The sequence below is a fragment of the Crocodylus siamensis genome, chromosome 4 (genome assembly GCF_052110815.1).
Source record: "Crocodylus siamensis isolate JL-2025a chromosome 4, ASM5211081v1, whole genome shotgun sequence".
Taxonomy (NCBI): domain Eukaryota; kingdom Metazoa; phylum Chordata; order Crocodylia; family Crocodylidae; genus Crocodylus; species Crocodylus siamensis.
In genome coordinates, this window is record NC_143398.1 from 19,884,364 (window position 1) to 19,909,420 (window position 25,057).

General features: G+C 45.2%; 1 protein-coding gene across 2 annotated transcripts in view; it reads right to left on the minus strand.

Annotated features, from left to right (window-relative positions):
• CD36 (CD36 molecule (CD36 blood group)) overlaps positions 1–25,057 on the minus strand; it is a 93,392-nt gene that overhangs the window by 53,578 nt on the left and 14,757 nt on the right. The window contains exon 1 of one of the 2 annotated variants that reach the window (XM_090041904.1): positions 10,135–10,230. The exons of the other annotated variant lie outside the window; for it this stretch is intronic. The gene's annotated coding sequence lies outside the window, so the exon portion shown is untranslated. Of the gene's footprint in view, positions 1–10,134; positions 10,231–25,057 lie in introns of those variants that run through there. 2 annotated transcript variants of the gene reach the window in all.

Consider the following 25,057-nt stretch of genomic DNA (forward strand, 5'->3'; position numbering starts at 1 on the left):
CTGTGTTCTTTCTCCAAGTCTCTTGCAAGTCATTGCTGTTCTGTTATGCACTTTTTTCTCTGCCCAGCTGATGAACCAAAACTAATGAACTTACAGGAAAAGGTATGCCTTTAGCCACAGAAAATTTTAAGTGTGTGTGCAGAAAAGTGTAAGTCCCAAAATCTTATAGGAAAATGTATGTTAGAGACATCAGCCAATAAAGGAAGAGCTGGATGAGCTTGTAGGCGTAAGTTAAACACCTCCTGCCACTCATAGTCAGGGAAGATGTTTGTGGTGGTCCAGAGGGAGCAGCTCTGGTTCCAGCAGGTGCAAGGGAAGCATGGGAACACAAAAACAGCACAGGGCAGAGGTGTATATTTTTTGGAGTAAAAAAAGATGTTGCTTTCTCCTCTGCTGCTGATGTAGCTAGAAATGTGAAGGAATGTATCTTTCCATCAGTCCTCAGTGAGCAGGGTTGTCTTCTGCACTTTGCATTTCAAAAGAAAACTTTAAAATTATACAGGGAAAAGATAGCAGAAGTATAATCACACCATGAAGGGCCCATGGCCAGTACTGTACATATCCTCCCTGTAATTACACCCATGGTTCAAAAAGCCTCTCCCTATTACTCTTTCAGGATGGTGTTGGAGAAGCTGGAGCAGGACACTCCCACTTCTTCAGCAGAATCACAAAAATATGGAGAGGTAATTTCACAAAGGCCCTTTCCCTACAGCTTTGGGCAACAGTTTTTTTATGTCACTGTATAGTCTGATACTGCTAACTGAAGCTTGCTTTCTTGCTTTCTGTCCTTCTTCCCCTCCTTCTTTCTTTCTTTGCCCAGGGGGTGTTGAGGAGACCCTCTTTCTGCCTTCCTTGACTGTCCCCGCCTGCGGCCACTCTTTGTCACTCTCGACCCACTGCTGCGAGAGCTGGGCAGGAGCTTCTCAGAGACCACCTACGTGTGCTCCTGCCCATACCGGGTGGCTGAGAGGGGCCCCGTCTGCCTGGCCAACTTCTTACTGGGTCAGGCCAAATTGGCCGTCCTCAAGAGCTGCCAAAACCGGCTTGCCAGGACCAGCTCAGATGATGCCCTGCAGCTTTTCCGCCTCGTGGCGCAGACGTGCCTCTCGCTGGAGTTTGAGCACGTTGCGCTCCGGCGGGCAGTGCCCACCTTCGAGACACGCTGGGCCCTTGAGGGAGTGCTGTGCCATGTGGGGGACGGCCGTCTCAAATACGCGCTCTCATGTCATGACTGGTCTGCACGACCGGGCTGGCTCAGTGTCAGACTACGACTTCCAGCTTGTGCCGCATCCTGGGCCCTCACCTGGATGCTTTTTTGCTTTCCTTTTGTGTGGGAAGTTGAAGGTTTTGTTACGTGTGTGATTGGATGGAGCAGGGTACAAATTGTCTATTTATAGCTATGACTGTGTGGCTGGCACTCTGACCACGACTAGCATGTAAGGCACGACGTGCCATGTAGCGAGGGTGTCTGTCACGGTGTGATGTGTTGAATGCAATGATATGGTGTTCTTGGTTTGTTTGTTTTTTTGCTTTGTAAGCGGCCACCCTTTTTGTATCCCTGAACCCCTGAATAAAGTAGTTAAAAAGTCCTTCCTTCCTGATTGCTTGCTTTTCCCTCCAGCTGCCACTTTCCATGACAAGCTTCCTCTCCCTTCCCAACAGACTATTTGTCTGTTTTCCCCCAGAGGACAGTTCTGGGATGTGCCTAAGCATCAGGACCAGAATGGCAGGATTCCCAGGTTCAGAAATACAGGTCAGCCTTTCACATGACTGTGAGTGAGAGTTTCTGTCCTGCTGTATTTGAGTGAATGGGCAAGATTTTCCAACCTGAGTGTGTTCATCTGAAGATAAGCCAGATTTTAGGGGGGTGCAAAACAAGCCATATTCAATTAAGATTTGGCCCAAATCGAGGATAGTGATTCAATTTGTTGATTTAGATCACTGTCCCCCATTCAATTCAGCTGAATCCAAATCTGAAGATTCGATGCTGATTTGGAGAATTGGCAATTTGACTGTAGACAAAACTTTAAATGTTTTTTCTACAAAACACAAGGTACCAGGCAGCTCATGAATGCTGCGATGCCGGGGCGGATGGAGCGTCCCGTGTGCTGGTGGCAAACCCAGAAGTGGACCGGAAATACTTCCAGTCCACTTCCAGGTCTACCACCGAGCTCACAGGGGGCACCCCCCTGCATCCCCCTGGCTTGAAAATTGGTGATCAGCCATGGGAGGACACCGGGTGCTCCCCCAGACCCAGGAGGCACCAATCACTGAGCACGGGGGGCACAGGGGAGGTCCCCAGCGCACTCCACACAGACCCAGAAGTGGATTGGAAGTGCTTCTGGTTCACTTCCAGGTCTGCTGCCCAGTGCGCTGGGGACCTGCCGTACTCCTGTGGGATGCTCTATCCGCTCCAGCATCACAGCATTCATGAGCTACCTGCTACCTTGAGGTAGGAAGAAAAAACATTTAAAGCTGTGCCTATGTCCGAATCGCTGAATCTTTCCAAATCTCCTTGAATAGATTCAGAGGTTTCTAATTCAATTTGAAGAGACTAAAGGGTCCCTTGATTCAATTTGGATTCAGACATTCAACCACCAAATTGGGCTGAATCTCTGCTGAAATGAATCAGGAACCGAAGCTTCACACAGCCCTAACAGATATATTCTAATCCTAAATTTTCAAACAGCACTGCATTGCTGTAGGCAGGCTACCCTTTAATGTGGAAGAAGTATAGCACTGTCTGCCAGCTGTCCTGGTGGGTTAATTAGCAACTACACTGCTTTTGACTTTAGAGGCAACCCATCATGGAAAGTTTATTGGGTATACAAGAGCTGAAACTTCTTAGTGCATTTTGTACAAGGTAGACAAGTTTTCTGGAGACCACTACCAAGAACAAAATTCTAACAGAGTTGGGGTGATATTACTACCTCAGTGGAGATAACTAAATAATCTCTGATAGAGAGGACTTGTTCTTGATGTTCATAGCAATGCTACTAAATTATTTGCTTTTAGTTTTTCACCAAATGGCACCAAGTAACAGATCATTTTCAATAATTCAGACCCCATTCTGACTCTCCCTCGGTTTACATGTGTGAGCATCTTGCTGCAGTATATTCTTTACTTGTATGCCTAAGGGAACCTTGTCTTTGCATGTGCTTGCCTGGTGTTGTTACTTGGTGCACTGCTGATGTTTATGTTGGGAATTTTTTGTTTGAAAATAAAACAAATCGTGCATCTGGCCTCTTCCTGTGGAACTCAGAAACAAAGGCTCTGTGCTAAACACTGTGGCCTTGATCCAAGAAGCACTTAAGCTCTTATGTATGCACACACATGCATACATGCTCATACATGCAAGTGCCTTTCCAAAGTCACTGGAAGTCTCCTGACTCTGGGCCCGCAAAATGTTTCCCGTAAGACAAACACCTTATATCCAGCACCCTAACAAGGGCAATATCTGCAGTGCAATGGCACTGGGCACCATCACACAGGGGGGCACCAAGTCAAATGGAAACAATATCATGTAACAGCACATATAGGGGTGCTTTGCTCATGATGTGTACCAGGCATCAAAATGCCTGGCTGCAGCTCTGCCTATGTCTTCCCCTCCCCTGTTCACATCCCAAAATAGGTACACATTTGAGTCTCTCCATCCACGTAAGCTTTTGCAATTTTGTTATGACTCGCTATATGCCTGTGGGCAAGTTTTATATATCAATACTTTCATTACTAACATGCCGGTGCTAATATTTGCTTTCCTTTTGAGGAGCGTTGAAAGAATGAATTTATGTTTGCTTTCCAAACGTATCTGTTATGCAAATACTGGATGTGATCTTTCGATCTCACCATGCCCTTATTAGGGCAGGGGGAATTCCGGTCCAAGAAAGGCTTGCTAATAGTCCCACCCCATGGAAGTATCACTTGTGTGCTCTTTTGTTACCTTATGTGTAACTTACATTATGAATTGACCATTGTATTAATACATCAAGTAGGGGGAAAGCCAACCATTCATTGCACAGGTCCTGAGAAACTTGTTGATATTCTGGATGCCACTAAATTAGAGTTGATTTGGGCAAATTTCAGGCCATCTGAGATTTGATTGATCTGGATGCTGCAACTATAAGGGCCAGAATCTAGAGTGTGATCTGCCTCACACTGCCAGGCTAACATAAAGAATAAGTTAGTGTGCCATGAACTGATTGATATGTATTTTGTGAAGGAAGTTAGGTTTACAGGCATTCCTTTTTTTTATTTTGCAGAAAGAAGAATTAATCTATGTAATACCCCAGAAAGGGAAATGTAATGTAACCCAAGCGGTACTCCAAGAGGTACCCCCTCTCCAATTGAAGGGATCAAAGCAGGTGCACAAGCGTGTGAGAGGTGTAGGGACTCTCCTCCCTCTATAGAGCAGAGCCAGACCATTATAAAATAAGGTTGACACTAAATTATCTCATTCAATCTGCCAGGTAAAGTCCTGTACCCATTCCTGCCCCCCCCTCCCCGCCAACACATATGCACTTATTTTTGTCCTATAACTAGAGGAGTAATTAAAACTCAGTCAAAAGATTTTATGCCAGTTGTGCCTTGATTATACTTATTTTTTACTGGTAGAGTTTTCCACAGATTTTTATTTTCCTACAAGTAAAGATGGGAACTGATAGAGGGATAAATTAGTTCTTGTACTTTATTCTGGCATCCTTTTTTCATAGCAGTTTTCTCTGAGAGCACTGACTGGCTGATCCTTAAACAGTCGATTAAGGGTCCCATTACACTAAACAGCAGTAGCACATTGAGTCAGGGCTATTGTTGGAAAGTACATCTTGTTCTCCAGAATGTGCATGTGAGCGAGGTACAGTTATAACAGGGAGAAACAATAAAGTTGAAATGACATTAGGGTCAGATTTTTTAACGTGTTCATGCCCCTAACACTTTTGTGTACCTAACCCTTTACAAATGTGAAATAACATGTATAGACATTATTAAAATGTATCCAGGATCTCTTAAAGCTAATCAAAATTCAGGACAAGGCAATATCAAGGTGCAAATATCAAGGAATTTAAATGATTAGCAAAGGAACAAGTACACCTAAAAACACCGGGTGATACTGAATTATTTCCATAAAGAAGGAAGAGCTGTACTGTATTCACAGATATTCAGCAGCTAAGTGTGACTGAGGCTACAGTCGCATAAGATAAAAAGCATATGTCAACCCATCGCATTTATACAAAGGGATGATCTTGTGAGATTATTAGGTCTATCATCATTGGGTGTATACTAGCGTATGGCCCCTGTTACATGTTACATATATTGCACAATTAACAATGAATTGTGCAATACATTTTCAACAGTCACAAGTGAAAAGTAATAATCACATCATAAAAATGACTGTCATGCTATAAAATAGCCAACCAGCTACAAAATTAGTGCATGAAAAAAAATAACTGTAGCTGCTTTCTATTCATGTTTAATGTTGAATGTGTAGCAGGGCCCTTTGGATAAACCTTTTCACAGCAAAGTCCTACATGAATTATGATCTCCTTGCTGTTTTTGAACAGTTGTTTCTTTGCTGTTTCTGAACATTAGAGGTATCTGAGTTTGTATCCTATGATGCTGAAGTGCTTAAGCATAAACCTAGGGGGAGCAGCCTATAGGTATTTACTATTTTCGTTAAGTATCTGAAACCTATACATACTTTGAGAATAATAGTTACTGGAAGCATCTATAAGAGCAGCTAAATGTGCAGTAGACTCATTCTACTGTGCATTAGCAGGTCACGACAAAAGCCATGCAAAAGTGCTAATGCACAGTACAGTGAATCTACTGTGTATTATCATCACTAAAAAGGCATACACCAGTGTGCTACTGGTATAGTAGCACCAGTTAAAGCTCATTGGTTTAGTACCTGTTATTAAAGGTACTAAACTTAATGCGCAGTAACTACGGCACATTAACGCATGTATAGATGTGGCCACTGTGATTTTAGAAATCACAAGGTAAGTATGTTTCCTTGATTAAACTATCTCAGCAAGTTGTATCCTCTAAATAAGAGAGAGCAGTGTGGGAAGTGTAGTACAGAATGATTTTGCTCATCTCACCACAAAGTGGGCAGGTTTCCCCCTGAGTTAAAACAGGTACCAACCCGTCAGAACATGATCTATATAGACAAAAAAGGGGACTAGACTGAAACCAGGTTAACAGTCTAATTGCAGTGGCTCTCCAAAAACATGTAGTAGCTAAAAGGGAAGCTTAGGAGAGCTGATCCTAATTTCAGGGGTTAGGTAGTTGGACTGTTGAATCCTATATGTTAGGATGGAGTGCCAGACTGATGATGGGAGTGTGTGACTATTCAGTGAAGAATTGGGTGGATGTTGATTGTGGTTGGACTACAACCTAGCCTAGAAACATGTGGGATCAAGCTTGTGGATCCAAGCCAAACAGATTGTTCACAAAAGGAAGCCAGATCAAGTTATGACAACTCCTTTCACGTTGATGAAGTTAATTCCAATATGACAAAGAGGAGAATCAGGTCTTCTTGTACTTTTATTCAGTTTTTCCAAGCAACAGGAAGATCTCTTCTTTTCTATAATTTGAAACCTGAGAGCCTTGTATGACCATTAGAAATATCTCTTTGCAAACCCAAGCACTCTGGTATGATGCAAATACTTGCAAACCAAAAAGGAAAAATTGTTGTGATGGCTAGATTTCCCCCCCAAATTTAGCCAATTTACAAGGGCCCGATTTCCAGAAAGGAGTGAGCATCCATTTTTAAAAAAATCAGGAATCTTTCAATCAGATCGGTTGGGTGCCCAAAGGGTGAGGATTTCTGGTGACTTCCAAAGATGTTGTCCAGAGTAACTAAAATCTTCACTAAGTTGAAGCTGACTAGCTGGTTTGCATAATGGGGAAACCTAAGTAGTGAGTGGTGAAGATGACATATTAAAATACTTCACAACAAAGCAGCTATTTGCAACATTAAGTAATGTCAGCCCCAGAGCTAGAAGGCTTATCAGGCAGGACTGTCTGCCACACCCACCACAGAAGAAAGTGGAAAGTCTTGCTGCTGTCAGACTTCTTAACATATAATTTTGCTTCCCCATACTCACAAAGCCCTGGAAGATTTCTATCCATTGGACATTTACCAGACTTCTATGCTTGGGCCTTTCCACTCTGGGCAGGACTTTGGTTTGTGGAGGTTGCAATACTGTCTCCTTGTTTGCCTTCCAGGGGAAACTTCCTGTGTATAGCTTATCTGTCTGTCACCCCACCCTGGAAACAGGACATTGTGGCTCAACCGCCTTAGATCTAACAAACGAGCTATTTTCCTCCCTCTCCTCTTCCCCAGATTCCTCAGTTGCTTAAGCACACCCTTTACCAGAATTATATTTTTGTGGACACAGTGGGTTTACAGCTTAGCTCTTCAGGGACATATTAGGGTAAACAGAGACACAGATTTCATCATGTGCCAAATCCTTTCACTTAGCTAGCAAAGCAATATACAGGCCTAGACTGAACAATGACAGAATATACACGCATTTCATGCCTTAGTTTCCTCATCGTTGGGCACGTCTACACATTCATTATTGCACAGTAGTTACTGCACATTTAGTTTAGTACTTGCCTAATGCAGTAGCGCTGGTGGATGGGTTTTTTGTGATGCTTACTGCACACTAGCCTAATAACGCTGCGGAGTAGTGTATTAGCGCAGTTTTTGACCAGCACACTACTGTGCAGTTATTAGGCAACTGTGCAGTAAGCACCTCATGTAGACATGCCCACTCTTGAACATTTTTTGGGCTTAGGTCAAAGTTCTCTAAGAAATCCAGTCCCTCCCCTTTTCCATGGCATCTCCCCTGAAGCAAAGAGTCTCCCTCTCTCTCCAGCCTTTCTGTTGAAGCTGGCCCCTGGGCAGCCAAGAAAGACAGTTGTGTGGGGCCAGGTGGAAGCAAGCAGATTAGGGACGTGTGCCTCTACGAAGTGGCTGCAGCCCTAGAAAGGAGGGCATCCTACATTGCAGCTTGGATCCATGTTCCCAATGGAGCAGAAACTTCCCAACACTTTCTATTCATTTTATCCAATAAATATTAAAAGTAAGGTGCAGTGGCTCAGCTTACAGAGGAAGGCAGGCAAGAGGCTTGGCTGATGTCTGATTTATGGTCTGTAGTGTTCTGGGAAACAGAGAAGATAGAAGTGCAAACCTCCTCTGGGACAGGAGGGTGGCTAGCATCTGGCTCTCCTATTTTCTGAGGGCATGCCCTAGTGAGCTGACTATTGGGCTAAAATGTGGGAGAGCTTCTTTTAGGCTTTTGCCCAGCTAGATATTTGGGACTCACACTCACTCACAGGTGTGTACAGAGATATGTGCCTGCCCTACTAAAGCACAACCTACGGAATATACTTAATAGCTAGGTGAACACTTGCAATCCACACTGTACATGGAATAGGGTTGTAAATGCTGCATAAATGCTAAAAGCAGTAGCTCTGTGGGTGGGTAAATGCAATTTGGGAGAGTAAAACAAAACATGATTCTGCACCAAAGTCCACCTGGTTTCATGAGTGAGGTGACAGATGAGTGACAACTATCTTGTGGAAAAAAAGAGTTCTGGTTCTTGAAAAACCACGCAATTAATAATGGAAACATTGGAGTTAGTCATACATCTGAAATGGTGCAGGTTTGGATTATTTTTAGGTGCAGATGTTAGCACATGCTTATTATGTTTTCCCCACAGATTTTCTGATTTACAGGACTGGAACAAATACAGTGTTGTTCAGTATAATAATGCTGAAAAATATTCTAAACAATTAGGTCAGATGAATCTCACTAGAAAGCACTGGAACAGGTTTCCCAGAGAGGTGGTGGAGTCTCTATCCTTGGAGGTTTTTAAGACCTGGCTAGACAAAGCTTTGGCTGGGATGATCTAGTTGGGGCTGATCCTGCTTTGAGCAGGGGGTTGGACTAGATATGACCTCCTGAGGTCCCTTCAAACCCTACGTTTCAATGATCCTATGATCCCAAAATGGGAGTCCATAAGTAAATAGCTCTCTTACTATTTAGATGTCTGTACCTCAGTTCCCCATTTGAACAATTTCTTTCATGGTAGGGTTGTAAGCAATATGTGGTTTTTGCAGCATGTTATATGTCTAAAGCAGGTGGGGTTCATCTAAGATGAAAATGCCAGCACTACTTTGGTTACAGTAACATTGTTACAGTTCTCTGAGGGAATTTCACCCAGTGAGGAGACCAGGCATAAGGAATATGTAATGCTCAAATCCTACACAAGCCCTGTTTTCCAGAGGTGTCATAGGCAGTGTTTGCATCCTTGGTAGCAGCGGAGTGGTGACAACAGCCAGCAGCAGTGGCAGCCAAGAATAGCGTGGCTCTTTAATTACCCCCTCTAAATCAGCACTCAGGCTCAGTGCCCCGCTTGCCCAGCATGCTAACACTGCTTTGGTCCATAATTCTTATGCTAGTCTTCTTCAGAAAAACGAATTTCCCTCTTTGGAGTAAGTGGAATACTCCTCGTTAAAGTGGGAATTAAAAACTTGCCCAAAACCAAATGATATTTATTTTGGCCATTAGTGGGGACTACACCCACACACTTTGAAGTCAAGCATAACCATGGCTAAAACTTGACCTACAGAATCACATTTCCTAGCTGGGAGCTGAGAAACTGGTGAGCAGAATGTCACAAGGACATCCCATGACCCTTGTGGAGATTTGGATCCGCATTTTCATCTGAACTTTGGGTATCTAATGTTACTGGCAATTGTTGTAAGAGAAAGGAGCAACAGGCAAGATTATGGGGAAATGACATTTAAAGTCTGAAATATATTGGGATGCTTGGGATGCATCATGAAGTTGCACAAGTCACCCTCAACTTTGTGCAAAGAAAGCTTAATTAGAGACCAGGAGCCAAGACTACTTGGCTTCTGTTTTCATTTCTTATCTTTTTCCAATCATTTATAAACAATGCAAATGATAACAAGTAGAGAGGTAACCATTCTTATTCAACTTTAAAATAGCAGGGGAAAGGATAACGGAAACACTTATAGCAGCAAAGGAGAAATGAAGGAAAATTAAGAAATGAACAGGCAAAAAGGGAAACATTAATGTCAACAACAAAACAATGTCATTACCTCCAATTTGTCCTCCAATTTAGATATTGCAGGAAGAGCACTTACGAAACAAAGCAGAAGAAAAAGAAATGTTTGTATTAACTTTTATCATTTAAAATCAGGTTGCCAATGGTTTCATCTTGTTACTGGAAGTCTGATGTTTCATGATTTTCTTAAAAACCCAGATTACATGTGCAACTGATCACATGAGAATCTCAGCTTCTACTTTTTTAAAGTAAGTTAAAACTGAAAAAAAAAAAAATCACCCCAATATATATGTTTAAAACTATCACATGATTGTTAGGAACCTGACACCTGAATCTTGAGCTCTTGAAAAAAAACCCACAGTTAAAATATGACCCAAGAGTCATGATTTCCAGAGACCTCGCTACTGACTATCAAATGTTTGGTTTGCTAAAGCTCTAATATTCCAGAAGAGTAGCTGTTTTAAATAAACCTTCCCCTAATGTGGTTGTGACTCAAACCTTCCCACACAGAGAATCAGAAACTGGATTAGAATAAATAGAAGTGAAACTAACTTGGTGGATTTTTTGACATTTGAAGTGCTTAAACTCAAAGAAAAATGCTAGGTTTAATAATCTGGGTTGTTCCTAATTTCATAAAAAGGCAAATCTGTTTAGTTAAAAGAGATCATTTTGGCATTAACTGTGTCCCTTACAAAGTCTACCCCAGGTGCTGGCAACATTTTTGGCCGGAGTGCCAAAAACACCCCAACCTTGACCCATGCATCAACTTGATGTGCCAGGGGCAGACTGGGGGGAACCCCGAGGGGTCTGATTCTCATTGCTAGAAATGGTTGCATGTGCATCTCTGGGCAGATGCGGGGAAGCAGGGTTGCTCTGCCCCAGCCCATTCCCTGCCTTGCACCCTGAGGTGTGTGTACAGTCACTGCCAGCACAAAGCTGGGGCTGGGGCTCTGGAGCCTGGTTCAGCTGTTTGCAGCCTGCTCACCATTTGCTGCAGCTGCCCAGAACTTGGGCTGGCTGTGGCAGGCAGCCGGGAGACTGCAAACAGCTGTGCCATGCTCCAGAGCCCTGTCACCAGCACCATGCTGGCAGGGGCCTGGGGCAGCGCAACCCTGTCATCTTCACTGTCCAGCCACCTGGCGTGAGCAGCCCAGATTCCAGGACTGGCTGCAGCTGCTCAGATCCAAGGCCAGCTGTGGCATGATAAGCAAAATGGCCTCACATGCCATGGTCTGGCACACATGCTGGGTGTTTCCAAACCCTAGTCTATCCATAAAAAAACCCAGAGACTAGGGGGGATGATCTCATGATTTGTCAGGGATTCATCCTAGCAGTTTTCAATGGGAGTTACAGTTCTAAATACCTTTAAGGAACTTGTTTTGTACTCTTACTTCAAAGACATCACAGGAGAGTCCAGAGACATTGCAGGAGAGTCCCAGGACAGCTGAATGGAGGATGGTCACCTCCAGAGCTAGATAGCGTGTAGCTGTGACTGCTTCCCCACTGCAACTGGGGAACACATACAACACATACACCCACACAGTCAAATGGGTTGCCAACTGGCTGGAGGGCCACACCCAGAGGGTGGTAGTGGATGGGTCCTTCTCAACCTGGAAGACGTGGGCAGTGGGGTCCCGCAGGGCTCGGTCCTCGGGCCTGCGCTGTTCAACATCTTCATCAGCGATTTGGACGAGGGGTAAAAAGCACCCTGTTCAAATTTGCTGACGACACTAAGATGTGGGGGGATGTGGGCATGCTAGAAGGAAGCAACAGGCTACAATCAGACCTAGAAAGGTTACAAGGGTGGGCGGACGTGAATAGGATGGGATTCAACACAGACAAGTGCAAGGTGATGCACCTGGGAAGGAACAACCGGCACCATACCTACAGGTTAGGGAACTCCTCTCTTGTCAGCACGGAGGCAGAAAAGGATCTTGGAGTCATCACTGACTCCAAGATGAACATGGGCCAGCAGTGGGGGGAGGCAGTCAGGAAGGCCAACCGTACCTTGTCATGCATCCACAGATGCATCTCAAGCAGGTCCAAAGAGGTGATCCTCCCCCTCTATGCAGCACTGGTCAGGCCGCAACTGGAGTACTGCATCCAGTTCTGGGCATCAAACTTCAAGAGGGATGTGGACAGCATGGAGAGGGTCCAGAGGAAGGCCACTCACATGATCAGGGGACAGCAGGGCAGGCCCTATGAGGAGAGGCTACAGGACCTGAACCTGTTCAGCCTCCACAAGAGAAGGCTGAGGGGGGATCTTGTGGCCTGTTATAAATTAGTCAGGGGGGATCAGCGGGCACTGGGGGAGTCCCTGTTCCTCCAAGCACTGCCAGGAGTGACCAGGAATAATGGTCACAAGCTGGCAGGGGGTAGGTTTAGGTTAGATATCAGGAGGCGCTACTTCACAGTCAGGGCGACTAGGATCTGGAACCAACTTCCACGAGAAGTGGTGCTGGCTCCTACCCTGGGGGTTTTTAAGAGGAGGTTAGATGAAAATCTTGCTGGGGTCATTTGACCCCAGTACTATTTCTTGCCATGGCAGGGGGTCAGACTAAATGATCTGCTCAGGTCCCTTCCGACCCTAGAAACTATGAAACAAAGCCCTGGAGCACTGGAGGGTGATGCAGCAGAGGAAGCCGCAGAGGAAGACATGTCTGCAACAAACACCAGGCAGGTGGAGCGAAAACCGAGCAGCCAGAGAAAGAGACCCCAGGTCATCGTGGTGGGCGACTCGCTCCTGAGAAGCATGGGGGGCCTATCTGTTGGCACAGGAGATTTGCTGCCAACCCAGAGCCAGGATCCAGGACATCATGGTGAGGATGATGTGGCCAAGAGTAGTCCAGACCACGTCATGAGTGACTACAAGGTTCTGGGGGCCAGGTTTAGGACACAAGTGGTCTTCTCATCCATCCTTCCAGTCTGTGGTTGACATCAGCATCAGGACACCTGCATCAGGGAAGTCAACCCGCAACTCCAGAGTTGGTGCCATCATGCAGCTTTTGGTTTCTACAACTGTGATCCGCACTTCCATGAGAGAGACATCCTGGGATGAGATGATCTTCATCTGTCTTCTAAAGGTAAAAGTCTGTTCTCTTACAGGTTGGCTGATTTCCTCCGAAGAACTTTAAACTAGGTTTGTCGGGGGATGATGAAGCAGAGGATAAGGAGAACCTGGGATAAGTGGCCCATGATCAATGCACTGGATCAGTCCAGGTAAGCACTAAGATAAGCAGTAAGGGGCCCGATAGACATCAGGACAGTGGGGTACCAAGGGCACCCATTGGGGGGCTTAAATGTTTCTACACCAATGCTATGATCATGGGGAACAAGCAGAAGGAACTTGCATTCCTGCTTGCAAGCAACAACTTCAACCTGGTTGGACTAACTGAAACCTGGTGGGACCCTACTCACAACTGGGCAGTAGGCATTGAGGATTACAAGGTGTACAGATGGGATAGAGTGGGGAAAAAATGGAGGAGGGTGTTGCTCTCTATGTTAAGGAACAATATGCATCCTCTATAATCAAGATGGGATCAGAGAAGGGCCAAACTGAGGTACTGTGGGTCAGGATACAAGGGAGTCGGGGGAAAGGGACTTAGTAGCGGGGGTCTACTATAGATCACCACACCAGGAGGATGAGCTAGACCTGGAATTCTCCAGAGAGCTTTCAGAGGCCATATGGTCGAGAGAGATGGTTGTCAGGTATGACCTAAACTACTCTGACATCTCCTGGGAGGAGCAGTCAGCCAAATCTAACTGCTCATGTAGGTTCTTAACCTGCACACAGGACCTCCACCTAACACAGGAGGTATACGATCCCACTGAAGGAAACACCTTGCTGGACTTGGAGTTAGCTACAGGGGATGACCTAGTGGGGAATCTGCAGGTACAAGGTAACCTAGGGAATAGTGACCATTGATTGATTGAATTCACTATCCACCGAAGGGTGGGTAAACTAACCAGCAGGGCTGAAGTGCTAGACTTCAGAAAGGGTAACTTCAATGTGCTCAGGAGATTAGTTAGTGGGGCATTAAAGCTCAAGAGCATTGGGGTCCAGAAAGGGTGGTCATTCCTCAGGGGAGTGATCCTACAGGTGCAGAAGGAGACAATACCATTGCTCATAAAAGGGGGCAAAGGGGCCAAAAATCCGTCTTGGCTGAACAGGGAAGTCCAGGAGAGCCTAAGGGCAAAGAAATAGATATACAGGCTGTGGAAATAGGGTAGCTACCAAGGAGGAGTATACATCCCTGGCTCGCACTTGCAGGGAATCAGTTAAGAAGGCCAAAGCAAAATTAGAACTCAGGCTGGCAACAAAAGTTAAGTACAACAAGAAGTCCTTCTTTATAGGGAGGACTTCTTTAAAGTCCTTCCTTCTATATACCTTTCCAGGTATATAGGGAGCAAAAGGATTGCACAGGGTAGCATAGGACCCATACAGGACAAACTAAGGCAACTGGTGACAGAGAGGGGGGACAAAGCTGAGCTCTCCAATGAATTCTTTGCATCTGTATTTCTAAACACAGACCAAGACAAACATCCCAGTTGGATCATAGATAGACACAGGAGGGACACCAGCCCACCAAGTGTTAGCACAGACTTAGTGAAGGGGCACTTGGAGGGGCTGGATGTGTTTAAATCAGTGGGCCCGGATGAACTTCATCCATGGGTGCTGAAGGAATCAGCCAGTGTCATAGCAGAGCTGCTGGTGCGGCTATTCGAGCACTCATGGTGCTCTAGTCAGGTCGCAGAGGACTGTAAAGGGGCCAATATGGTCCCTATTTTGAAGAAGGGGAGGATGGAGGAACCAGGAAACTATAGGCCAGTTAGTCTCACCTCTATAATTGGGAAACTTTTATACTCTGGAAACTAAACTTTTGAACTCTGGAAAAAACCATTAAGGATTACATTTGTAGGAGCTCAGCAGGGGAAATAATGCTGAAATCAAATCAGCACAGGTTCATTGCAGGTAGATCCTGCCTGATTAACCTTGTTTCTTTTTATGACCAGGTCACAAAATGCTTAGATGCAGGAGTCGAGGTAGATGTCAACTACATAGACTTTAAGGCCTTCAATACGGTATCTCATTCTGTTCTCGTAAATAAACTGACAGGCTGTGACATAGATGATTACACAGTCAGATGAGTGGCAAATTGACTTAGGGGTTGCACCCAGATAGTGGAGGTGGATGGTTGATATCAACCTGGAAAGATGTGGGCAGTGGAGTCCTGCAAGTCTTGGTCCTTGGACTGGTGCTATTCAATGTCTTCATCAGTGACTTGGACAAGGGCATGGAGAGCACTCTGTCCAAGTTCGCAGATGATACCACATTATGGAGCAATGTTAATACAGCAGAGGGTAGGGAACAGATCCAGTGGGATCTGGACAGGTTGGAAAAATGGGAAGAATGAAATAGGATGCAGTTCAAACAAAGACAAGTGCAAAGCGCTGCACCTGGGCAAAAGAACCACCAACACGCTTACTAGCTAGAGGATGACCTTCTCAGCAGCACAGCAGCAGAAAGGGATCTTGGTCGTAGTTGACTTCAAGGTGAACATGAGTTGTCAATATGATGAAGTGATCAACGAGGATAACCGCACTTTATCATGCATGACGAAAAGGTCCAGGGAAGTGATGCTTCCCCTCTATGTGGTACTGGTTAGGCGGCAGCTACAATACTGTGTCCCGTTCTGGGTGCCCCACTGCAAGAGGGATGCGGAGAACTGTGAGAGGGTTCAGGGGAGGCCACTTGTATAGTCAGAGGCCTGCAGGCAAGGCCCTATGAGGAGAGACTGAGGGACCTGGGCCTCTTCAGCCTTCTCAAGAGAAGGCTGAAAGGTGATCTTGTTGCTACCTGTAAATTCATCAGGGGAGGGAAGTAGGGAATAGGAGATGCTCTATTTACTAGGGCACCAACTAGGAACAATGGCCACAAATTGACAAACAGCAGATTTAGGCTGGACATTAGAAAGAACTTCTTCACAGTTAGGGGTGCCAGAATCTGGAACGGGCTTCCAAGGGAGGTGGCGCTCTCCCCTACCTTGGGGGTCTTCAAGAGAAGACTGGCCAAGCACCTAGCTGGGGTTGTCTGACCCCAGCGCTTTTTCCTGCCCAGGGCAGAGGGTTGGACTCAATGACCTACTGAAGTCTCTTCTGACCTGAGCATCTATGAATCTATTAATCTATTTAACAATGTCCTTTGTGGGAGACAGCCTCTTTCTATAGGCTCATCACTCATACACATACAAACACACGCCGCTATTGCAAATCATGCAAGTTCAGGACAGTATTAGTAAAATAGTTCTTTTAACAACTATTACTTTGATTTATGTTTATTCCTAATTTACAGTTTTATAGATATTATTCATCTTGCTGGTTAATTATGCCTGTAGAGGTGATCATACAATCCTGGATTTGCCCATACTTAGATGGTTTGTCGATAGTTTCTAAAGCATAGTATCTAAAGAATTGATACACTTTTAAAAAGTACTTTTTTAAAATTTATTTATTCAGAACCGAAATAGATAAAATCTAAAACAATCTCACCTGAGACAAAAGGACCTGGTTCCTGAGAAGATCAGTGTGGTTCTGTTCAGTGTTGCTCGTCACCAGCTTTCCCTGACATGGAAGGAGATCACTAGTTGAGAAGCAAGTTGCTAAGCAATACTGGGAAGCAAGCAGTTGACTGCTGAATAAGAGAGCTGGGGCCTGGCCACTGAAGTCAGCCTGGAGGGAGGAGCTGGCATCCTGTCCATCCTTCATTCTGGTGTTTCTGGTATTCTACTGGGCAAATATGGTAATTACACTTGCAATCCTGGCCTAAGAGGTAGCAGGTACCTAGCTGAACAATGCAGGCAATTTAACATGGTTAATCCAGGTTGAGAATAGTAATTAAGATAAATCTTCTATGTGAAAGAAACTCCTAAATACAATAGGTGAAACTGAATTCCTGTTCCACGGTCTATGCTGTAGCATGGGAGAACAGCTTTAACAGCAATAAAATGGACTCCCAAAGGTGTTTATTTACACTGGAATTCAGCAGGTTCCTGTCTCCACATAGATTCCCACAGATTCAAGGCATATTAATTTGCTGTTTTAAACTGCCTTGGAAAGACTGTTCTTTATCCACGCTGACAGCACAATGGGCACTTCTTTATACCTGAAGCTGGGCAAGGGGGAAGAGAGAGTTGGACTTTCCATACCATTTCGTTTTTCTGCCGTCTTTAGGTAAAAATTATCATGCATCTTGGGCTTTTTGGGCCTCTTCTTCAAGAAGAACTTCAACAATGTGCATTGCTGAAAAAACAGTTTTCTACTTGACGCATTTGTTTAGCAAAAGCCTATATCCTAGGACTGCAGGGCCTCTTCATACGTTGCCATCTCTCTCTGTTCCAATAACAGACAGATCAGCCCCAGGTTCCAACCAATTCTGCGCAGGCTTATTCAACTTACAGTATAGCTCCCGAGTGCTGCTCTGACTTGGGAACTAGTGCTTCTCTTCTCTCACCTTTTCAGGCCCTCACTTCTTCCACTAGCATGCACCTTCCGTAAGTGATCTCCTCCTAACTGCTCCATTAAAGGAAACACAGCAAGACCTTATCTATGTGTACTATTGTGGTTTTTTGGTTCTTTCACTTTTGAGGTCAGAAAAAATGCTTTTATCAATGGGCTTCTAAGCTCTAGAAACACATTGTCAGGAATGTGCTTCACCCACCTGGTGGCCACTTTCCTAACTGGTATAAGAGAGTCTGCATTGTTGATCTGCATACAGAACTGCTTCTTGGGTTTCATGACTATGTGGCTCCATGGCTATGAGTCCTTTCCAACTGAGGAGACTGGAAGAGTTAGATTTTTTGATGTTTTCAGTTTGCTTATTTGTTTGTTTTAAATAAGGATTGAATAGTTTACATTAGGTTGCCCAAACTGGACACTTTTTCATATGTGCACAAAAAACTACAGCCATCTAAACTATGCAGTTCTTTACAGAGAGAAAGGACGTACAATGCATTGGGGATGAAGGCACCAGACTGGTACTTCGGTCACGTATGGGTCTGCTGCAAACATCCACGGTGACCTAGAGCAAGAATGATTCAGAATTGCTGAAGGCATAGCATGATTCAGAGCTGAAGTTATAATGTGTTTCAGAGCTGCTGAATTCTCCTACTGAGCCAGATTTAAGCTTTGAACAGTCAGTCTAACTATTCCAAATGCTTTCACCATGTACCTCCTCTTTAATGCTCCCCTATATCTAGCTTAAGATTGTTAACTCTTGGGTGTGTATAGTAGAATGGGGCCCTGAATTAGGTTAGGGCCTCTAGGACATTTACATTATTTGTACCTAAGTGCCCAACTAAACTTGAAATTATATAAATTGTGCATTACCTCTATGGAATATCAGCAAAGCCTAGTCTGCACTTTCCTCTTCAGGACTGTGGTGGTAGGGAAAGCAGGCATCTGAAAGTTCATCCTTGCAGTTCCATAAATAGGGACCTACCAAATTCATGGCGGAAGTGGGGTGCACTGTGGCTCCTTTAATCTTGCAGGTTCCCCTGTTCCCCACCCCCATTTGGTGAAAGGGCCCCACTTGCAGCTCGCTCCTGGTAAGTGGAGAGGTGGTTTTAAATATGACGCTGTTTTTGCCTCCTGCCACTCATTGGCTGAGGGGCCCTGGATGGCACTGCTATTTGCTGCTGACAAAAAAAACAGCACCATGTTTAAAACCACAGTTTTAGCTTCCCTGCTGAGCAAGAGGGAGCAGTGGGTTCCTCTGCTACTCAGCAGCAGCAGGGGAGAAGAGGCAAGGTGCACGCAGGGGAACATGCAGGAGTAAAGGAGCTGTAGTGCACTCCACTTCTGCTACAAATTCGGTAGGTCCCTATTCCACAGCCATGGAAAGTGGCTCCTGACAGCCCACCACTGGCTTTGAAGGGACTCAGAATACCAACTTAGGGGCAGAGCAAACAACAGCGATAACTGAAATGCATACCCACAACAATGCAGAAATGGATACAGTCCAAACAAGGAGCTTTTACGACACTGCTGGAAAAAGCACACGGAGTGTGAGGACTGGGTACTACTACACTGAATAGGATGAAAAAGATGGATTAAGAGGGAGAAAGAGAGAGTGATTCACATACCAATCCCACACCTCAGAGCACACAGGTGTGTTAAGCAGAGAGTATGCTTCTGCCTACTGTTGGACCTGTACTGAGAAATTGGTCCCCAGTTACCTGAGTGGTCCTGGCTGACAGTGTCCTAGCTGCCCCCAGTTGCTTGTGTTCGTTTGGCTGCTTGCTTATGAGCCGCAGCCTTTTCAGTGTCCAGAAGGCACTCATCAGGACAAATAGCTCCATGTATAATCCTGGACTTCTGAGGCCTTGTTCTTAGTGCCTAACTTTGATTCCTAGTTTCCCAGTCCCTGAGTGCTACCTGTTTTGTTCCTAGTGCCTAGGTCCTACTAGTTAGTTCCTGGTTCCCTGTTTCCTGAGTCCTGCTTCCTGGATTCATCCTTGCCTCTGGTTCCTGCCTGTGGATTACATGTTTCAAACTCCAGCTTTAACCTGTTGTGCTCCAGGCTGCCTTGCTGGCTTTTAATCCCTTGAGCTCCATATTCCAGTCCAGACCCCAGTCCCCTGGTAGCTGGCTTCTAGCTTAGCTTGGTGATAACCTACATTCCAGCCTCATACAGCTACAGCTCAACAACAGTCCTCTGGCTAATGACTCTGGCGTGGATTCCCGATTCCTCTCCCTGACCCTCCCTGACCACCTACATCCCAGGCCCTTACAGATGTTAGCCTTTTATCATGAAGACAGAAGCAACCAAGGGAAACAAGGAATAAGAGAAGACTCCATTGGAACAAGAAGACCTTAGCATCTTGACCTACCTTGTCTTCCCCCGAATTTACTTGAGACACTTGATGTTGTCTGTCCCTAATCCACTAGGCTGTGACCCTGTAGGGTCAAGTCCTGACTGCCTATGTCTCAGCTGTGCCCCTTATAGTGCATTCTGTGTGCACCAGGATGTTTGCATGCTCCTTGCGGCCATCCCCTGGAGCAATGGGCTGCAAGGGTTTGGAGGGCAGGGGAAGAATGGGAGAGAAGGAAGCTAAATGCCACCTCACCAGGTCCTGCCTACCAACGTAGGGATGTTCAAGACCAGGCAGTCTGTGGTACTACATGGGGAGAACCGACTCTTACAGTGACTGCACTAAATTCTTTCTAAGCAAAGGGAAAAGCAGTTCTACTAAACAAAATCTGCCAAATTGGCAATAATTGATCTCAGCAGTAGTGCAGTTTCTACATTTCTGGAACCAACTGCTAGAGAATTCCCTCCTGGTTCGAGACCAGCCAAGATCTCCTAGGGTCCACAGGTATTTAAATAAGCGGCTTCATTTTGCAACTGGAAGTTGTTAACCTCTCAATACTGTTGAAAATGGCATCTGTTCACAGACTCACGTACCTGAATTGAAATTCCCATTTTTTTTAAAGGTTGGCCAGATAACTTTAAGCTATAAATATCAGTGGGGTTTCAAACGTACCTACCTCTTGGTACAGTCTCATCACAGATGAGAAGAACTTGAATGACTTTATCCCCATCGGCCACTAGCAGAACGTTCCTTTCAGTGAGCTCATGGTCCTTTCCCTAACTTCACACTCTGTAGTACGAATGGAGTTGTGATCTGATCATTTTTCATTTCATGTCTGGGTACAGTTTACCTGAAGGAGAAGGCAGTGAAAAACAAGGGCTTGGCAGGGCTTGTTTTACAAGAAGATCTTATAATAGCTGATTTTATACTGGCATTCCAGCATGTATTTATATAATCAACTGGGCTTATAATTACCACATTGTTTGTCAAATGGGTGAATGTTTAGAGCTAGGGATAGGTGGATTCAAATTAACCAGAAACATAAAAGGCTTTACTGCAAGTTTGGCAGTAAATGCTGCTGAATGAAATTTGAGCGAATTACATATTGAGAGCAACTCCTTTAGATTTCTAGGACTGGAGAACAAGCTCTCATGCATTTCATTGTTGCCAATTGACAAGTTCAGGAGGCTTGTTGGTGAGGCCCTAAGGGACCACGACCCGAAGGGGAGGGGAGTTCAGAATGAGTGGTTGCTCCTCAAGGGAGTAATCCTGGAAGCACGAGTAATGTCTATCCCGTCTCGGAGGAAAATCAGCAGAAGGGCACAGCAACTCCCTTGGCTCTGCGGAGAGCTAGTGGACAACCTGTGTCTAAAAAGAAAGACCTATAAAGGATGGAGGACTGGATTCACCCCAAAAGAGGAATACTCTGCACTAGTCTGAACCTGTAGGGAGTGAACCAGGAAAGCCAAGGCTGTAACTGAACTCCAGCTGGCTGCATGTATCAAGAACAATAAAAAGTCCTTTTTTAAATATGTGTGGAGCAGGAGGAAAAGCAAAGGTAACACTGGACCCCTGCTAAACTATGTAGAACAACTGACAACCGACACCCAGGAAAAAGCCAACCTGCTTAATGGGTTTTTTGCATCAGTTTTTCACCAGTCCCAAAGGACGGCCCTGCGCAATACGGGACCGGACGGGACTGGACAGGACTGCCAGGGTGAGGGAGAATTATTACCCTCCATCAGTGTAGACGATGTGACAGAATACCTTGAGAGGCTGGACACCTTCAAGTCAGCTCGCCCAGGCAGTTTACACCCCAGGGTACTGAAGGAGCTGGGAAGCATCATAGCTCTGCCACTGGCACAGATCTTCAAGAACTCCTGGTGCTCTGGTGTAGTGCCCAAAAACTGGAAGAAGGCCAATGTGGTGCCTATCTTCAAGAAAGGGAGGAAAGTAGATCTGGGGAACTACAGGCCCATCAGCCTGACCCCTATCTCGGGGAAGATCTTGGAAAAAATTATCAAACAGACCATTCTTGACAAACTGGCTGATGACAACATCCTGAGGGATAGTCAGCATGGGTTAGTTGTGGGTAGGTCTTGCCTGACGAATCTCATCTCCTTCTATGACCAGATGACATATCACCTGGACAAGGGAGAAGAAATTGACATCATATACCTTGATTTTAAAAAAACCTTTGATCTGGTATCCCATGATCATCTCATAGAAAAACTGGCCAACTGTGGCCTCAGCTACATCACAGTCCACTGGCTGGGGAACTGGCTCCGAGGTCAGACCCAGAGAGTGGTACTTGACTGAAGTCAATCATTGTGGTGTGCCGTGACCAGTGGGGTCCCCCAAGGCTCCATCCTTGGGCCTATACTTTTTAATATCTTCATTAATGATGAACATTGGTATCAGAAGCAGACTGGCCAAGTTCTCCAAAGACACCCAACCTTGGGGTAAAGTGTCCATACCCGAGGACAGGACAGTGATCCAGGCTGACCTTGACAGGGTCAGAAAATGCGTTGATGAAAACTTGATGGCATTCAACACCAAAAAATGCAAGGTACTCCATTTTGGGAAGAAAAACCCACAGCATGCTTATAGGCTTGTCAGTGCTATGCTTGCTAGCACCACAACCAAAAGGGACTTGGGGGTCATGATTGACCTCAATCTGAATATGAGCCACAAATGTGATGTTGCTGCCAGTAAAGTGAGAAAAACTCTGGCTTGCATCCATAAATGCTTCTGAAGCAGATCCCAGGATGTCATCCTCCCACTGTACTTGGCCCTGGTTTGGCTGAAGCTGGAGTATTGCATCCAGTTCTGGGCTCCACAATTTAAAAAAGGATGTGGAGAAGCTTGAGAGAGTCCAGAGGAGAGCCATGCACATGATCACAGGTAGGAGAACAGCCTTATGAAGACAGGCTGAGAGCTATGGGACTCTTCAGCTTGGAAAAGTGCAGGCTCAGGGGAGACCTGGTGGCTACCTTTAAGTATATAAGAGGTGCTCACCAGGATCTGGGGGAATGCCTGTTCACCAGAGCACCCCATGGGATGACAAGATCAAATGGTCCCAACTGCTCCAAGACTGTTTCAGGCTGGACATAAGGAAGAACTTTTTTACTGTCCAAGCCACAAAGGCCTGGAACAGACTGCCTCCAGAGGTGGTCCTACTCTGGACTCCTTTAAGAAACATTTGGATGTTTATCTTGCTGGGATCCTATGACCCCAGCTGACTTCCTGCCCCTGGGGCAGGGGGCTGGACTCGATGATCTTCCAAGGTTCCTTCCAGCCCTAATGTCTATGAAATCTATGAAACTTCCTTTTTATCAGGAGGAATAAACAAGCAAATTAGCCAGAAGACTGGTTGAGAGTATTTGATGAAATACATATTAGTCTCCCTGTTAGCAGAGTGAAAGAAGAAAGAAGAGAATACATAGAGTGCAACAAAATAGTCATGAAATATTTTGGCTGCCTTCAAGTGAACAACTGGCATTTGAAAAATTGCCTCTGTGCATTCTTCTCTCTCCTTTTTTTCAGTGCTTTATGTGGTTAAGTCCATACTTTTTGTCTTCTTACTCCCATAGATTCTCCCTTCATTCCTTGTTTCCCTTGTTTGCTTCTGTCCTCATGACTGATAAAAGATTCACTGGTATACAGTAAATTACCATGCATCCAGGCTACTATGGATGTGACCCTCTGTTTTAAATCAACCAGAGGAAATATAAGGCAGGGCTTATGGACCCACTGTTCAGTAGTTAAGAGAAATATTTTCTATATGCATACCACAAATATAGGCCAGACATGAGCACTTAAAATATGGGCATGCAGCAGCATTATCTAGAGGTGCATGGATTTATGGCCAAATGTCACATCTTCTGCATAACTGTGAAGTGTCCAGAAGAAGCACCACTAGCCAAGGTTGCAAGAAAAGAGAGACAGATTTGCAAGAAGCATTTCCACAGAAGTATAGGGTCATTATTATAATCAGGTACAACAGCTTCCAAGAGAAAGGGTGGATTCAGAGCCTTGTCTGGGCCATGGAATACCTGGGTTTAATCCCAATTTAGCCACTGCATGCAGGACCTGCTGCAAGACCCTAGGCAAGTTACTTAGGGTTAGATCATCCAAGGTGCTTAAACATTGTGGGAGGCCCCTAGTAAAATCCCTAAACCTGTTAGTTGTCTTGTCCAAGCTCCCCATACAATGCAAGTGATTAGTTACATAAGGAAACAGAAGGAAAGCTGCCTAAAGGAGTCAGAAAAATGGAGGAAAGGGATCAATGTAGGTGGTACCTAGTTTGTTGGGCTTGCCTAGAGATAGACAACTAGGCAAGTGGGTGTCTCCTTCCACATGACTATTAGCCATGGACCCTCTCTTGGAGTTAGAGGCCTAATTCAGCTGCAGCTTCCAAGGCTGGGCTTTAATCCAATGTCTCCCTGAGCCCAGTAGAGTTCTCTAAGCACAAAGAAACACCTACACTCCCCTGCACAACTTTGTATGGCTCCCCACTGTTTTGCTTAGATGTGATTTGTGCATATGTGGACTGGACCATGCTGGTGAGACAGGCAGGAGCATGCTTAGTTTGAGTACCCCAAATAGGGTCTCTGGGGTTTTGAGCTGGGCCAAGGGCCAAGCATCTTTCTATTTGTCAGGTGGTGTCAGCACTTGAGTACTTGGTGGGCATGTCAGGGTATGTAGGCCTCTATGGGGTCCAGTGGCAGAAATGTAGCAGTTTTGAAAATGTTGGGAGTGCTTAAATACTTACAGGCCTGAAGAAGCAGACAGGCTGATGTACCTTTCAGGATCTGGGTCCAACCCTTCCCATGCCTCAGTTTCCCGTCATTAAAATTAGATTGATCATCCTGCCCTCCGTCATGGAGGTTTTGTAAGGACAAACACATAACTAGCACTGAGACACACAGCTAATGTGGTGGTAGGTGTATGGAGGTCATATAAGTATTTAAGATAGACAGCAACATTTGGCACCAAGATTAAGTGTCCTTTTCCCCAGGGCTCCATACTCAGGAGGTAATAAGACCTTGTCACTTTCTGAGGACTGAACTGTAATCTTTCTATCTT